Source organism: Durio zibethinus, chromosome 11 (genome assembly GCF_047325235.1).
Source record: "Durio zibethinus cultivar Kanyao isolate XHJ-2024 chromosome 11, ASM4732523v1, whole genome shotgun sequence".
Taxonomy (NCBI): Eukaryota; Viridiplantae; Streptophyta; class Magnoliopsida; order Malvales; family Malvaceae; genus Durio; species Durio zibethinus.
The window spans coordinates 20,722,466-20,740,929 of NC_143172.1; the positions used below are offsets into that span (position 1 = coordinate 20,722,466).

General features: G+C 29.1%; 1 long non-coding RNA gene across 1 annotated transcript; it reads left to right on the forward strand.

The window, feature by feature from the left end:
• Positions 1-714: 714 nt before the first annotated feature.
• On the forward strand, positions 715-5,548 carry LOC111291388 (uncharacterized). The gene is made up of 7 exons (XR_002690359.2): positions 715-1,152; positions 1,312-1,458; positions 1,906-1,973; positions 3,563-3,696; positions 4,363-4,422; positions 4,501-4,589; positions 5,184-5,548. It is a non-coding gene; the product is annotated as an uncharacterized LOC111291388 (long non-coding RNA).
• The last annotated feature ends 12,916 nt before the right edge of the window (positions 5,549-18,464 follow it).

Sequence of the window (18,464 nt, forward strand, 5' to 3'; positions counted from 1 at the left end):
CTTAAGTTTTTAATTTTCTTAAAAAAAAAATATTCATATAAGTGATCAATCATACTTAAATAAAAAAAATTGATAATAACCCTATTAATTTGTTTTTAATGCATAGTTTTCGGACCTAAATGTTTTGACAATTAGTATTTATAAAAGTAGTTTTTTTACCTTTTTAATTTTTTTATTCTTTTGATATTTTCTATTTAAGTGTTGTTTTATCTTTGAAAAATCATCTAAAAAATCTTAAAGAAAAACAAGGTATATTGCTAATTTTTCTTTTAGCCTCTTTTCATTCAACACTGACCATGAAATGGGCAACCTCTTTTTTTTTATTTGACCCATCATTCTGAATATAAAGAGAATGTTAACTAATCAATACTTTTATAATTTGATTATGAGGACGAAATTGATAAAATATGGAAGAAACAATGTTAACAAAATTCTTTAATTTTGGTTGGATTCACCCTAAATTCTTATAATAACATTAGGAATGCCAACTAATTAATACTTTACAACTTTGGCCAAAAAAATTAATACTTTATAATGTAAAAAATTTAATAAAATTAAACAGAATAAATTGATATTGTTAGTATTTTTAGAAAAAAATTAATTATTTTTATTTAATTATTAGTGTTATCCTTACTTTGAATTCGAAATAAAATGTTTTTTTCTTAATCTATTACATTTATAAAAGTTATTCCCTGACAGTCTTGAAAATAAAGATAAACAATGTAAAAAAAAATAAAAAATAAAAAGGTAATTGTGGAAAGAAGGCTTCTCCAGAAGCTTATCCAAAAGCTTGAAGGGAGAAGTATTTGCAAAACTCTTAACGTCTCCTCGAACTCCAAAAACAAAAAGAAAGTTCCAGTAACTCAATCTATCCTCGACAAGAAATCCAATTCAAAACAAACCTTAAAAACCCTACAATCTCATGCCACTCCAGCTGCCTTACTTTTCTCTTCAGTATTGTTGAAATAAATTGAAACTATCCAGAAGCTTCTCTCTCGATTCCCCTTCTTTGTTGCCGCCCTTTTTGCGATTTTTATTGTTGTTGAAAATAGAGAGAGGTTCAATTGAAAATTCTCGAACTTCCCAGAGATGGAGTTAGTCGCCAGATGAAGCGAGAAGATTTAACGAGGAAGAGGAAGGGTTTTCGATTGGGTAATTTTCCTTTCACTGCATACAATTCTTATACTAAAAAGAAACAGTTTTCCCAGATTGTGAACCTTTTGGGTTTAATAAGAATAATAAATACTGAGATTTTATTTTGCATAAATAAGAAACTGTCAAAACCTGAATCTTTTGTTTCTCTTACTACAGTTGTAAGAGGAGGGAAAGCCAGGAAAGAATTTGCTGTCTTACTGCGAAGGTGTAGAGCTGCTATTGTTATACAAAAGTAGATTAAAGGCAGGAATGCTAGGAAAACATTCAAGAACATTAATGAAGCTTCACTTTTGATAAAATCAGGTAAGTATTTATTTATTTTTCGTTGAGTTTTGATAGTTAACATGCAAAGCAATATAATGCCTCTTAGTGTTTTCTTGAAACTTAAGTTTAGAAGAATTGAAAATGGCTTGGGTTTCTAGCTACCATGGTCAGGTCAATTTGAGGATAGAGATGTTCTGCATTTCAACAACTGGGTTCTTTATGTTAAAGATATTTATATACATCAAAGTGCATTTCTAATATAAGTTCTAGGAATTTAAAAAAGATGATTGAAAAGCATTTAAGTCTGTATGAAATTGAATACCCTCTGTAAGTAAATGTGATAAATTTGGTTTTGGCTGCCAAAATTTAGAAAGATAACAAAGTAGGTTTAGGTTAGATATTTTCTTATGTAAAGTCATAGTAATTGAAAATCATGTCACTGAAAGTTGTACATATAATTTCACGATTGTGTGCTCTATGCTGCAGTAATTCATGGCTGGTTGGTCAGAAGATGCTCTGGAGATATAGGATTAGTCAAATCTGGGGCCTCTAAGGTACAACTGTGTGCTCTATACTGCAGTTATGTAATTCTTTATTAGTATTTATCTTCATGTAAGTTCTCAGATTCATGTTGCATGTATTTGTAAATTGCAATGTTTCGATTTTTATTGGATTGTTGAATCTATCCCAAGTCTAAAGGAGCATTGGATCATGTACTGCTCTTACTTTCTTAGTATTATTGATAAAATAAAGATAAACATTGATAATTAATTGTAAGTTAATTCCTATCTCTTTCAAAAGATCTCAAATTCCATTTTCTGAAATTGGATCAACACTTGTTTTGATCCTAAACCAAAGGCAAAGAACAATATTCTCTGTATATATCGTTATTAAAGACAAAAAATATATATATATATAAATGTACACGAACCAACATTTCTTTGGAATCCTTGCTTAGCTAATCACCTTTTCTTTTCTTTCTAATTTCCTGTCCCATTCCTTTTTTTTTTTAATTGTATCAATGATTTTTCAAAGAGATTTTGCTTTTATATAACCATCACCATTTATGCATTTTAAACGAGTTGATAAAATTGTAGAAAGTAATAACATACTCTTGGGTATTTTCTATCTTTTGGAGATTAGATATTGTGATGATTTACTTTAATCTATAAAACATGAAGGTCAAAACTACAGAGCTGCTATCAAGAAAAGACAGAAGGGAGTTAGGATTAATTCTTTCCTGATTCAAAGATCTCTGCTTCTTAATTGTTGCAATAGTTTTCTATACAAGGAAGTCGACGAAGTCTTAAATATGCCCCATGAGATACAGATTATTTACATTTATTCATAGCTTAAAAGCGCCTAATTACTCATATAATAACTTACGGAGCATGTTTTATTAATACAAGAAAGTTGTAGTAATTCTCAAGGGCCTTTGACTTTGAACAAAAATATAGTAGTTCAGGTTTAGCTGCCACCACCTCCTGCTGATGTTCCAGGTTTTCCTCTGTGTGGTGGTTCATGATTAGGATTTGGAGTAATAGGAGAATAGTCCAGCATTGAGACAATTTGTCTTCTCCTAGCATACAAAATCAAATACAAAGAGAGCTTTTTTTCTTCTTAGAGGCAACCATGAATGCGCATCAATCAACCTTGTATATGGGTACTATGATGAGTGCAAGAGAAGATTTAGTATTCATGTCTGGAAGATATTTACTGATTGCTTTAATTGGCTTCCTATTGCTCCTCTAATTGATGAGAAGATCCTTTGCATGCATGCTGGATTATCTCCTCATTTGAAAAAATTGGATCAGATCTGGAAGAAAATTCTGTTTAATATATCTACAATAAACGTGCAGTCAACTTTATACTGAAAAATTTTACTTAGTGATCAGAAAAGATTGAAAATTTATAATCAGCCCTTTATGCATAATTTCTATTTTTTTGGTTCCTTTAGTTTGGCGATATTTGCATGGCTTATTCTTCCATATCCACTGATTGTATGAATTTTACAATGAAATCAAAGTTTGTTTGAGTTACTAAAATGTGATTCCTAGAATTCTGTTCTAGCGTTTGATGGCCTTAGAAACTAAACAGACCTTTTTAATATCTCTCAAGTTCTACTTTGTGCTATTCCATGTAGGCATGGTGATGCTAAAGTTGCAGCAAAAGGTGGAAAAAGTTTTTCAGCTGTTGAAGATGACATGGCAGATGTGTATCCATTGCAGCTAAGACTTTCTATTCCACAGGAAGTTGGGAGTAAAAATTAGCAAAAAGGTAAGTTCATTCAGTTAACCCATTATTCCACTTTTGGTTTGTGAACATGTATTGTACTAGGCTGACTATAGATTTTATAATGTCTAACTAGCTAGACTAGAATGCCTAGACATTCTCACATTTTGATGTGTTTTTAAATTTTTATATTACTGTTTGCAACAATCAATATGTTATCTGTAAAATGGAAATAGAGCATGATAGCATAATATTAAAGGTGTATACATTCATTTTTCACTCTGGAAAGCGGCTAAGCATATTTGTTCCATTTTTGTTATAAAGGCATAGTTTCAAAAATAATTAGTTCATTTGAACCAGTGCTATTTTTATCATCTATCCATTAACTGGACTAAATGTAATTTCTAATTTGAGTCCTCTATTGTAAAAAAATGGCTCAGTATAAAACTATATGAATTGACTCTCTATAAATAGAATGCATGGTTCTTAAGATTTTGCTTCTGTCTTGGAATTTTGGATGATATTACAATTAGAGCAGTATTAGGGTGATGCTATAGTTTGTAGTTTTCTCTCCTGTACTCACGAGATGCATTTTGCATTAATTTTTTGTTTGGTTAAATTTCTCAAGCTCATACATTTTTGAATCATTAACCCTCCATATTATCGATGCCTTTGGTTCGGTGTGCCTATATTATGTTTCACTTTTTACAGGACAATGCAGTGGAACTTTTCAGAAGAGCCTACAAAATTTTTAGTGCAGACTCTGAGCACGTAATTTTCCATATCGTTAGGAAGGATTTTTTTTATTTACTGAAATGGGATTGCCATTTAAGTTTCTCTATTTCACAGTTTTGCCGGGCTGACAACTCTATATTTTGTGAATGAGAGAAATAGATTTCTCAAAGACTGTCAACGCCAATCAAATTGGGAAGTAGGAGGTAATTTTTCTTTTAAATGAGATATTGGTTTGCATCGATTCATTTGTTTGATTCTGTCCGGTCTCCCTCCAAGATGTCATTCTTAGATTTTTAAAACCCACTGTTTTAACTATTGGGTTTGTCTGCATGCCTTGCTTCTAAAAATGAAGTTCAACATTTAAGAAATTGGTTGTGCTAGCCTAACCACTCAAGCTTATAGAATCTTTGACTAAATACACTATCTTCATGTTTTACCTATTATAATTATTCTTCAGTAGAATATTTTAGTGAAATTCACCTCTCATATGATTGTTACAAATAGAACCAATTCACAAACATTGCTTTCCATCGTATCTTTTAAACTCTGATGTTCAGCTAAACCACTTGGTTTCTATCATATGGGATATATCCAAAAAAGAATATTGTAAGAATCCTTTATTCAGATGATTAAGATTACACAAAATGAATTTTGGTTTTGAGACAAGATCTTGACATTTGAGTTTCCTCCTAGAGAGTTCCACGTTTCTTTATGCTTATAAGGGATGTTCTAGCTCCAACATTTGTTCTGCACTCCTTTTCCCATTTGATTGATTCTTTTTTATGGTACAATTTAAGGTCATGAAAGAGAAGAGGCCTTTCACACATGTGAACACATTTCTTTCGGGGACAGAGGTTGCAGCTGAAACTGCTGCTACTGTGGCTTCAGTATCTTTGGTGTTTAAGACAGCTGGCTCCACATATTCAAGCACGCATCTTAAGCATGCCAAGCAACTTTTTAATTTTGCATACAAATATAGGGCTCTTCAATGTGCATGCAGCAATTTTGATATGGAAGATTGATAAATTGGATTTTGTTGCATGCCTGGGAGCCTTTCTTGGCGTAGTCTATTCATCAGTTGAGATAGACCTCCTTTCCGAATTGCTATCCGCTACCTAAAATTCCTGAAGATGAATTACATTCTACTATATGTTTTACTTAATTCTTTTGTCACTTAACTCCAGGGCTGGTCTCTATATTTTTTGCTAAAATCCTCTTACAAGTTACTAGGCCTCGAACTGCTATTCTTGGGAACCTACCTAGGACTATCTCGCTGCGAAGTGCAGATTTTTTTATCTAATAAAAATTAAAGAATTAATTAAAAATTTTAAAAGAATATTCTTTGTCTAGATAAAATATTCTAATTTCATTCATAGATAACTAGAATTGCATCAAAAAATGTGGTAAGATGATAAATATTTAGCCCCAAATGTAATACAACAAGTGTTTTAACCTATGGGATTCATAGATTGTTATTATATTTTTTATAATTTTTATATTATCTTAATCAAAGACTATATATTTTAATTTTTTATTTGTAAAAAAATAATTTATCACTAATTGATCTTAAAGTTTTTATTTTAAAAATGCATATATATATATTTATAATCTATTTGATTCATGATAAAAAATGAAAAAAAAATAAAAGTATTTGATTCATGAATTATAAATTATCTAAAGTGGTTAAAGAAATACGTAGAGTATAAAAATGTTTTGACATGATCAAAAAAGAAAAAAAAACCTAAAGTGGTTCAGAAAACCGTTTGATTTATGAATTATCTTACAATATTCTTTAAAATATTGAAAGTATATAATTATAAATTCTAAACCAATGGTGATGATATATGATACAATCAAGTTGAGCATCTCTTGAGTATTTATCTTAAGATAGGAGTACAAAATATAATATTTTTATCATTGGTACCTCTTCAATTTACCAAAAACAATTATTCACGAATTAAAACGAACAATGAGATGAATATTTTTCCTCTTATTTATTTTTATTAAAATCAAATTGTATAATTTCAAGAACTAATTGATAACAAAGCAAACTGTTTCTGAAATGTATGAAAAGTGTGAAAAGTAAAAAATAACATTTCTTGATAATTAGAAAAACAATATGAAGAATCAAAAATACAATTTTAAGAAAAATATTCTAGTAAGTCATATTTTAATATAACTTTCCTAAAAAACCAAAAGAATTTTAATAAACATCTATGATCATACCATCATTTTGTGATAAATGATCAAAACTCTTGAAAAAAAAAAATATATATATATATATGTATATGAAAGAAAAAGTTAGTAAATGAGTGTTGAAAGAAAATTGCATTGAAATAAATATTATTTTTTGTAAGTATAAAATTATAAAAGTAACAATATATCTTTTAAAAATGGTTATAAATTGAAAAGTAATAATGGTGTAACACATACCATTTATAGGTTTATTGCAATTAAGTGTATAGATAATTTTCAATTTGATAATTTTAATTGGAATTTAAAAGATATAATAAATGATATATATCTCTATAAATTTTAAAATATTTTAAAAAATAAATGAATATAAAAAATTTATGAAGGTAAAAATATCCAATTTTGAGATTTTAAAATTTAGAAAAGAGATATATCTACATAATTAATGAAATCTAATTAAATAAAATTAACTTTTAAAATTTTAATTTTATATTATAATTTATTTTTTATTTTAAATGGATAATTTTATCTATTTAATTATTTTAAATTTAAATTGACTAAAAGAAATGTTAATAATGTGAACCAATAATTAAAAATTTAAAATAAAGACTTCATGTAACAAGATATAGCTAAAATTGGAACAACACTTGTAGTAAAAAGTAATAGAGAGTTAATTATAGATAATATGATAAATTTTTATTATATATATATTTATATGAATTTTTTTTTCATTTAAATTTTGAAAGTTTTGGATAACTAAATAATTTTTCAAATATTTTTATAAATAGTCTAAAATTAAAAAAAATATCTTATGTATAATTATAAAAAGAAATTTGAAAAATTTTCTTACGTATCGTAAAAAAAAGCTATCCACATAAATATTTACATCAACAAGTTTTATCTAATAACTATGCATCATATAATATAATATTATATATGATATAATTGTAAATTTGATCATTTTTTCCTATTATCTATAAAAAGTTATATAAAGTTGCTTAGACAAAAAATACTCTATAGAATGGGCTAAGAGATATTGCCCATAAAATAAATAATTAGGTCCAACAAAATTTGAGTAACTAATGAGTGTTGGATTGAAAATCTATTATTTAGTGATTAGCTAATTAATTAAAGCTCAAACCGGATAAGGGCTAATATCTTTAGATTGTTGTTAACCTAGTGAAATTGATTAAATTAATTGGGTTGAGATTGGTTTAGTTAAAAGATCATGAATACAGGCTCAACCCGTTGAAAGCCTAATAGTCTTTATTTAATTGATGAAAAAGAGTGCATGATCAAAAAGGAGTCTAACAGGCTCAACCCGTTGAAAGCCTAATAGTCTTTATTTAATTGATGAAAAAGAGTCCATGATCAAAAAAGGAGTCTAAGGAGTCCAAATCAAGTTGGATCTCTATGGTAGCTGGCTTTGCTAAAGAAAATCTAGCTTAGTGAGTAAGTACCAGAGGCTCCAAATTCGTGCTAGGAGGGGTTTAGCACTCCGATTAAGGTAAAACAAGAGATTTAAGAGGTTTAACGTGATTGAACTCTTAACACATTGGAATATAGCAGAGTGGAATTAATGCAGGCGAAAATTCAGGAAGTAGTAGAGATATATATTCTAGCCTTCATCTGGGACGATTGTCAGTTTTTAAGCAGGGAGTATTTTAACTTTAAGGCAAAGGATTCAAAAGCGATTAAAGCTAAAATTCAACTAGCAGTTACATGGACTAGAGAATAGCACATGGAGAAGTTTTCACTAATGATAGACAAGTGAAGGGCACAAAGAAGGAGGTGGCAGCAGTTATAGCTAGGGAGTAGTTGGAATTTCTATAACTACTTTAATTTGACTTGTATAAACACAAGTTAGAATGATGTAAAGGGTCTCAGAAACCACAAACACTATACAACTAGACTTATCTTAATTTCAAGCACTTTTGCTTTGTCTTTTAACATTTTTATCTTACCTTTTAGTATTACTATCTTTAACTTTTTGCGTGTAGGAGTAGTCTGAACTTAGCTGACTATCAAAGCTTTCTTCTTTGTGTTGCGTATTCTCGCTATTGTTGGAGGAATTAAGGGTAAGAACCCTTAGATCGCCTGTGTAGTCAAACCGCCATAAATTCTTCCTAAACAAAATCAACCAATAGAATTGACAAGCCTGGTGGGATGATTTGGAAGATATTGCAGCGAAGAAGGAATCAATTTGTCGATGAAGAGACACAACTGGAAAGCTAGGCAGAAGGTAGAATTTCATAAAACCTTCCCGAGGATGTTCAACAAGCTGGAGGAAACGAGCAACTTGTCACGGTAAGTCAGGCGATACTAACTACTGTTTTTCGGGTTGCACTTGAGAATGTAGGTTTTAGTGTGAACCATAACATCAATAGTTCCATGGAAACTGTGTTCGAGAGGCAAAGTCGCACTCTAGTTGATGACATGAACATTTTCAACCAGAATATAACTCATTTGTCAAACACCCTTTCAGTATCCTCTTACTTACATCAACCTCAACGGCTTAAAGAAAACGATGTTCACCAACCTGCTGCTATAGACAAGGCAAATTGACAAAGGAATGAGCTTTTAGGACCGGAGTGAACTACGTTAACTTTAACTTTCTATGGTAAATCATGCCATTGTACACCAACTATTCGCTATAGATAGATCAGATGGACAAAAGGATGAACCTATAAGACAAGACGGTATGTCTAAGACATTGCTATAGATAGGGTAGGCGGACAAAAAGATGAACCTATAAGACAACAGGGTATGCCTAAGACATTGGAGTTGAAGGAGAAGAGGAACCTAACTCAAGCTAATGATATCTCGAGTTCAAGCCAGAATCCAAACTTCCAAGGCTTAGGAGGTAATGCTGGAGTGTATCAGGTAAGAGTCCAAGCTTACAAAGTCTAAGGGTTAGCAACTTAGAAACCAAGTCAGAACCTGTTACATCAATACCGATGCCCAGTGGTACGACATGAAATATTTTTGCCAACCCCATAACCAATTGTTCCACAATCATTGTATAGACATCCCAAGGTTACTTAAGTTCCGAACTTTATTTGGGTTTAAATTCTGTTTGATGTTTTTTGGACCTTAATTTATTGTTTAGGCCATGGCACTCAAACTAAGGATCCATTTTATTTAATTATTTATATTTTAGTATTTTATTTTCGTCTATTGTTTTTTTTTAATAATTGAAAAACAAAAGGACACAATTTGAAAAAAGTGGGAAAGTTTGAAGTTGGTTTGGACTGTAATTCCATGGAAGACAAATTTCTCTTTCGATTTGAATCAAAGACTAAGATTGAAATCTTTTGGAATAAAACTCTTTTAATTAAGAGTTCGATGGGAACCAAGATTGAAGCCTCTATATATCAACACATGGAAAAAGGAAAATTTAAAAGTATCTTCTGCCATTGAGTTATTTGCGTTTCGGGTCTGTTTGATTTGAGTTTTTTGGATTCCTAGGTTCTTAAAGGGGGAGATTCGCAAAAGGATTCTAGCGGTGTAGAAATTGTTGAATTTTTTATTTTTTTTTTGGGTTTTCTAGACAAAAAGGGGGAAACAGTGGAACACAAGTAATAATTAATCAAAATAAGCAGCAACAGAATCCAACATTAAGTACAAACACAACCCAAAATCAACCCTGAATCAGCAACCAAGTTCACAAACCCAAATTCAACAGAAACAACATAAAAACCACGACACATCGTAAGAGATTGTAGCAAAAAGATTGTAGTATAAACAACATAATTTTTTTTTATTTACGATTTTATCTCATAAAATATATCTTATAAATTTAAGTTTAAATTTTCTTTGAACGTGAGATTAAGGTATCATAAATATCCTAAGTTTGACATCCCAACAAACTCAACATAAAGCAAAAATCATGCAGACATAATCACATCATTCTAGAAATGGCTCCTACATGTGTTCGAAAGATTTCGGTTGAGATTAGAGTTTTGAAGGGTAATAGTTTTGGGGGCTCAAGATTTGGAGAACAGAAAGATACCGAGGTGAGGAGGTCCGTAGTGAAAGACGGAAAGGTTTCGATTGTCGAAACACAGCAAAGTCAAGGTTGGAGAGTCTCGGTTAAGACTAGATCTATAATGATTTATAAGGATTTTTTTAAAGAAAAGGTCAAAACAGTATTGAAGGCATTGAGAGGAATTATTGGGTTCTCTTTTAGGCTATTTTTGATGATGGAGTACGACGACCGACAACTGCATATGATGGCGATGACGATGATACATGCCTATTCTATTTATTTAAGTTTGGGCTTAAGTACTGAAGTAGTTCTTTTATAAGTTGAATTGTATTTCATTCTTGCATGTAAGGCCTATTACATATAAAGGCCCTCATTGTAAATATTGATTTTTAATCGATAGGAAGAGGGTGAAAGAGCTGCCAGCATTCCAAGATTCTCGAAATGTAGCTGTTAGGGGAGAATCAAAACAAAAAGGGGAGCAAGGGTTTTGTATCATTCATTCTGTTATGAGAAATACAATTTTCTTTCTCTCTAAAAAAATTCTTTATTTCTTCCCTTTATATTGTTCTCAGCTTCTTCTTCTTCCTCCTTTGTAATTTTTTCCTTGTTCTTTCTCAGTGAATTCCATTTTTGTTAAGTAAAGTATTGGTTTATAACAGTCGGCTGAGATTTGGGAATCACATTGGCATCTGGAAAAAGCTTGAATTTTCCTGTCAAGTTCTTGTAAAGAAAGGGAGCAGAAAGTGCAGAGAGTGTGGAAAAGGAAACATGAATGAGAAAGAAAATCTTTTGGCTTTAATAGAAAAGCAATACGGTGCCGTTTGACTGAAGTAAAGGGACCACGGTCCGCATGTCGTCTTGATCAGTATTGCGGTTTGACCCATAGTGCTGAGCCGACTTAGAAAAGTGGAGTCGACCCTAGCCGAGTTTAAGCCGTTGACTATTCCAATGCGTTGACTGGTTTTTTGATCAGATTTTTTTTGTATTTTGTATTTTATTTTTGATATCATATTTTTGTGTGTAAATTATTAATTTTTTTTATTGATTTGAAATTTCATTTTTTAAAAATTAATTTTGAAATTCATCTTATTAAACTATTAGAGAATCTTATAAAAAATTAATAAAAAAATATTTTAAATTAATCTAATTAAATTATTAGAAGATATATCTTGAAATAAAATTTTATTAAACTATTGAAAAATTTTAATGATTTTAAGAAAACAAAATTTTTTGAAAATCTTACTGAATCCAATAACATAGATATTCAGATAGTGACAGGAGTATATTTGAATACTCTTAAAGTGAAAAAATATTCTTAAATCGCTACTAAACTTTTAGAATAATTTTAAGAATAGTTTTTAATATTAAATTATTTAATAAAATTTTTGAAAGATGTTTTAAGACTTTGGATAACCTAAAAACTAGCTTATAACTTCCCTACATGAAATAATACTCCTGAACCTACATTACCAGAATTATAGCTAATATCATGAAATTTTATCGATGGAATATTGACAGAATGTTAAAAAAAAACTTTTACCAACAGAATTAATTCCATCAATAATCCGTAGGTGATACTTTGATGCAAATTGCCACAAATTTTACCAACAAAATTTTTTGTTGGTAAAAGTTTCTTATGGAATTGCCAACAGAAAACTCCGTAGGTAAAATAATTTGCAAAAAAAAAAAAATTATATGTTACCAACAGAAATTCCATCACTAAATCTATCATAAAATTTTTTTTTTCAACTCCAATCTTGAACAATTAGGCAACTTATTTTCCCCCAAATTAAACCTCAAATCCCTAATCCTTCTCCCCTCTCCCACTCTCCCCCTCCTTATCTCCCCACTAGTGACATCAACCCCTCCCTATCGTGCACTTGCACCGGTCGATTGGTAAAGTGCCCCCCTCTGTCTGGTAAATTTTATTTATTAAATTTTTCTTTTATCATATATTTTGTATAGTACATTTGTCGAGTTTAGGGTTTAATTTTTTGTTATAAATTTGTTGAAATTTGTTTAGGTTTTAATTATATATTTGTTGAGTTTTTGTTCGTTATATATTTATTTAACTTTGTTTAGATTTTGGTTATATATTTGTTGAAATTTTTTGGTTATATATTTTTGTTGGATTTTTTGTTAAGTATTAATGTTGAGTATTGTTTTTTTTTTTTTGGGTTTATTTTTAGTATTTTGAGGAATTTTTTTTATTTGTTGAGTAATTTTTTTTTATTTGTGAAAATATTGTTGAGAGTTATTGGGTTTTGTTATAGATTTATTAACTTTTAGATGTGTAAGATTTATATTAGTTAATTTGAATTTGATGTGTATTAAGATTTATATTTTTTTTATGGATGTTTTATATTTAATATTTTCTAAATTATAATAATAATTGTAGAAATTAAAAATATTTATATTGATTTGAAGTTATAATTGGGTTTGATGTAGAATAAGATTTATATTTGATTTGAAGTAATTTTTATATTTGATAGTTTAGTGAAATTTATATATTACTAATTATTAAAATATTATGTTTTATTGTATTGATCAAATATAATATAAATAAAATAAAATAAAATAAATTATTTTATATTTCTTTTTTATAATATATCCGTGAATATGTGTTTTGAAAGTGGGTTTAGATGAATGTATATTCTATAATGAATATGATTTATTATTCATTTTGTACATACTAACTTACTTTATTTTCCATTCCACCTACTTTGAAAATAGAATAAGCTTCGTAAGTAGAAGTGCTTCAATTAGAGAGAATATCCGCAAAATCGACGGAATTGCAGTAAAAAGCCTAAGATCAAAGGTAAAATTCTATCATTAAAATCAATAATATTTTATTATGAATGTGTTGTCTTGTAGTATGTATGATGAATTTTTGCAAAATCTTTTGTGCCATTGATGGACTGTTTGTAAAAGTAGAGTAATAATTATCTCATATTATCATTTAGATAATTTTATTTAGTATAGCAATAATTGCTCATATGGTCAATCAATAAAAAGGTTTAACACTTTATATGACTTTAATTGTTCATATTTCAATTCAATTAGGGTTCAATAATGGATAAAGATCTTTCTTGGATGTACTCTTGTTTAGATGTTAATGGATACATTACTTAAAATTTATATGATAATGTGGAGGAATTTATTGGATATGCTTATTCTTAACCGAACTTTATTAGTAATAGGAAGATTAGATGTCCTTGTGCCAAATGTGAAAATAAAAAATTTTTAAAAGCAGATGCTTATGTATAAGCACCTTTATTAAAAAGGGTTTACTGTAAATTATACAAGTTAGGTTTCACATAGGGAGTTATAAGTAGGACAAGTTTCTTCAATAAACAAATATACCTTTAAATCGACAGAGAAAATAAAAATAAAAAATATTTATAATAAAATAGTTATAGATGCTGTTATCCTGATTTTGGGGTGGACGCAGAAAGAGAATTAATTATGAATGTCAGTGATGCAAGAGAACCATTCGAAGAAAAGTCAAGTGTAGATGTGGCAATCTTCTATTCTTTGTTGAATAATGTAGATGAACCATTATGGATAAGCTGTACAAAGCATACAATCATCTCTATTATGTCATAACTTTTAAATTGTAAACCAAAGTTTAACATTAGTGAATCATTTTTTGATCGTCTATTGAGCATGGCGAAAAATATGTTACCAATGGATAATAAATTACTAAAAATTTTTTATAAAATGATAAAAAAGTTGACGAAATTAAGACTTGGTTATAAGAAAATTTATATATGTAAAAATAATTACATGTTGTTTTATAAGGAAGCAACAAATTTGATATATTGTTCAGTTTGTGGTCATCCTCGTTATATAAAAAATAAGTCTGGTGGTGAGATGAAAAAATAAATTTCTTATAAAATCTTATGTTATATGCCACTAATATCAAGACTTTATATGTCAACTAAAATTGTTAAATAGATGACATGGTATGCCTATAACTAAAGTCATAATGGTGTGCTTCGACATCCTATTAATGGTGAAGCTTGAAAACATTTCAATCGCAGCTATGAATCATTTGCACTTGAAGTGAGAAATGTATGATTAAGATTATGTGTAGATGATTTTTGTCCATTTAGTTCAAGTGCGAAACCATACTATTGTTGGCCAGTAACGATAATGGTATACAATTTGCTACCATGGTTAAGTATTAAGCAAGAATAGATCTTTTTGAATATGGTCATTCTAAGAAAGACTAGTCAAGTCAAAATATAGATGTTTTCTTGAGATCTTTAATAGATGAGTTATAAATATTATAGTCGAATAGTGTTGTGACATATGATGCTTATAGAAAATAAAATTTTTATTTAAAGACAACTCTTTTATAGACAATTAATAATTTTTTTGCATATGGTATATTGTCTGGCTGCAATACTCATGGAAACTTATCATTTTCTTATTGTATGGGACAAGAAAAGTCATTTCGATTGGCTTATGGTAAGAAGCCTTACCTTTTTTATTGTCATTGTCAGTGTTTGCCTTTTGATCATCCTTTTTGAAGGCAACTAGATAAATTTTAAAAAGAAGTTGACTGTCACTCCTCTTTGTTCCATTATCATGTGAAGAAATTTTAGTTTGGTTAGATAGCTTCTTTGATATCACATTTGGCATAAAATGTAGTGATTAAAAGTTAGATGGTTTTGAGAAATCATAATTGGGTGAAAAAAATTTTTGGCAGTTACCCTATTGATCAACCAATTTGATTCGACACAATCTTAATGTTATGCATATTGAACGTAATGTCTATGAAAATGTATTTGACACAATGATGAATGTTAGGGGTAAAACTAAAGACAACATAAAGGCTAGACTAGATCTTAAGGTGTATTGCAAGTGATCGAAATTGGAATTGGTTGAAGTGAATAAGAAAGTTTTCATGCCTAAAGGTTTGTACACTTTAATTAAATAGTAGATAAGAGATGTTTATGTATGGGTTCAAAATTAAGACTTGATGGTTTTGCATCTAACATTGCTCAGTGCGTAAACATGGGAAATTACAAGTTTTATGGGACAAAAAATCATTATTGTCATACTTTTATGCAACAATTACTCTCAATTGCATTTCATGATTTGGTGCCTACTTCTATTTAGGATGCAATTATTGAGCTATCTTATTTTTCAAAGATCTATGTTTTACTAAAACACATGTAGATATATGAAAGTGTTAGAAATAAATATTGTGGAAACAATTTACAAATTAAAAAAGATTTTTCCTCTAGGTTTCTTTGATTCTATGGAGTATTTGTCCATTCACTTACCTAGGGAGGCAAATTTTGGTGGACCTATTCAATATTGGATGTATCCATTTGAAAGGTAATATATTTCAATTGTTAGATATTAAAGTTGATCAAATTAATTTTCCTTTAATAACATTTGTGTTATGATATCATCATGAGTATGTTTCTTCATCATCTTAAGAAAAAAATGCACCAATCGAGCATTTGTTGAAATATCTTTATGTAAGGCATATGTTATCAAAGAGATATCCACTTTTTGCTTATTCTATTTTGATCCAAATGTGTTAACAAAATTAAATTGAGTTCCATGTAATGATGATGGGGAGTCATGGAATCTAAATGATTTTTTTTCAGATTTTAGTCATCCAGGCTCAACATTTGGTCCATAAGATAAGTCTCGATGACTATTAGCGGATGAGTATACCGAGGCACACTTATATATTTTGTTGAATTATGAAGAGATAAAACCTTACATTGAGAAAGTAATATGTGAACTCTATAATTTATGTTTCTAGTAAGTTCACAATTTTTCTAATTCATAATTAACAATGATAGAATATTTGATGAATCGATGAGAAAAGGCTTTCTGCATATAAATGATGTAAAATTGGATAAAGAACATGATGCTAGATTCCCATAATGGTTAAGACAATTTGTAAGGGTTTAAGGCATAATAGCTTATGTGAATAGAAAATTTAATGTTATTGTGTATTAAAAATAATGATCAAATTTTTTGTTTTACAATTAGATAGGTTGAAAAGCAAAATGGCAATATTGATCATTGTCTAGTTGAGATAGCTTATGGATCTCGACGCATGGTTAAATGTTTCAAATGTTACTTTGTTAATGGTTTTAAGTTTCATATGGTTAACTATGATCAAACTCAAAAAATGATAAATTATAGGGTATGCATGAAAAGAAGTTGTTACAATGATTATGACGTGACTTTTATGATATCTTGAAAAATATTATTGAGTTAGAATACTTTGGAGCATGAAATAAGGTTATACTTTTTAAATGTCAGTTGTTTGACACAAAAAATGAGCTAAGGGTAGATCCCCATCGTGGTCTTGTTAAAATTAAATATAATTCAATACTTGCTAATAATGAACCATTTTTCTTAGCTTTGTAAGTACATCAAGCTGTCTTTCTAAAAAAAGAGATCGATATGATTGATAAGCAATTTTCAAAACAAAACCTAGAAGTACATATCGAGTAAGTAATTTTGATGAAGAAGAAGAACAAACAACTGATTTAAATGAAGACGTGTTCTAAGAAGTTAAAGTTTCTATTCCAAAAAAAATTATTATCTTAAAAGAACTTGATAATCCTACACTTGTTGTTGCCAATGAGTATGAAAAAATAGATTTAGTACAAATGATTCAAGTTGAAAAAGAAGATTATGATGATAATGATAATGGTGATGACGATGACGACGACGACGATGATGATGATGATGATGGGGAAGATCATGATCATGATAAAACATATGAGTTTGCTTTTTTTAACTGTGATTGATGTATGCAATGCGACTTTTAATGTTATATATAATGTTTGTTCGATATTTACAATATATCTCAAGTAAATATAATACCTTATTATTTGTTTTATGTGCTTATTTTTATATATTTTGCTAATTTTATTTAATATTGTATTTCTAAAATAATATTATATATGTTTATTTTTTCTTTATGTTATTGAAATACTTATGAAATGTTTTTGTTCTATGTGACAGTTATAATGGGATGTCATGAAAAGAGTACCGTCCATCGAGATGGTTCTAGGGCAAGACCCATGAGAGATGATTTATGTATCGAGTGATCATCAGAACCAATACAACATAATTCACCATACGAGTTAGCTTCACCATAAATATAGTATAATCGACCATACCGATCACCTCCATCATCGGTGATGGATGATCCATTGATGAAGTATGATGTTAATCTAAGATTAGCTAATGATCCACCAGTTGGAGAAGAAAAAGACAGAGTCAAAAAAGCAGATGTTGATTACTCTACTTGAAGAAAGGTATTCATTATTTTTTTATTGTTATTTTTTTAATGAATTTGTTCAATTAAACTAATCTTATTTATAAATGGATGTTGGTATTTATTTTGAGTAATCATTAGTTAGCTCAATAATTTTAGGAACAATTCAATCGAATTATACTGGTCTTTGGCCAACATAGGAAAAAGTCTCTGTGTCAATTAAGTTTATGATATTTGATAAATTTAAGGTAGTAAATGGATATTTATTTTTTTGCATATATTTTTATTTGATTTGAATTAAAAGTTTAAATTATTGTTAACGACTTATTGTATTTCTATTTATTATATTAGGAAAAATGTTAGTTGGCTGAGTCAAATGATGATCTTGCTCAACGAGCATGAACAATATTTTGAAGAATTGATTGAAATTCTTATTGTTAGATAAAAGAGAATTGGCAATGAAAATGTGTGGAATTGATAATATCATAGTCTGTAGAGGTATGAAGTGAAGGTAGATCACAGCTCCAATTTGGATACTTTTATTAAGAATGTATGGAGCACTTCCAACTAGCAAAACATCTTCGCTAAAGCCAAATGAAATCGTCAGACATGAAAAGAAAAAAATATTACAAA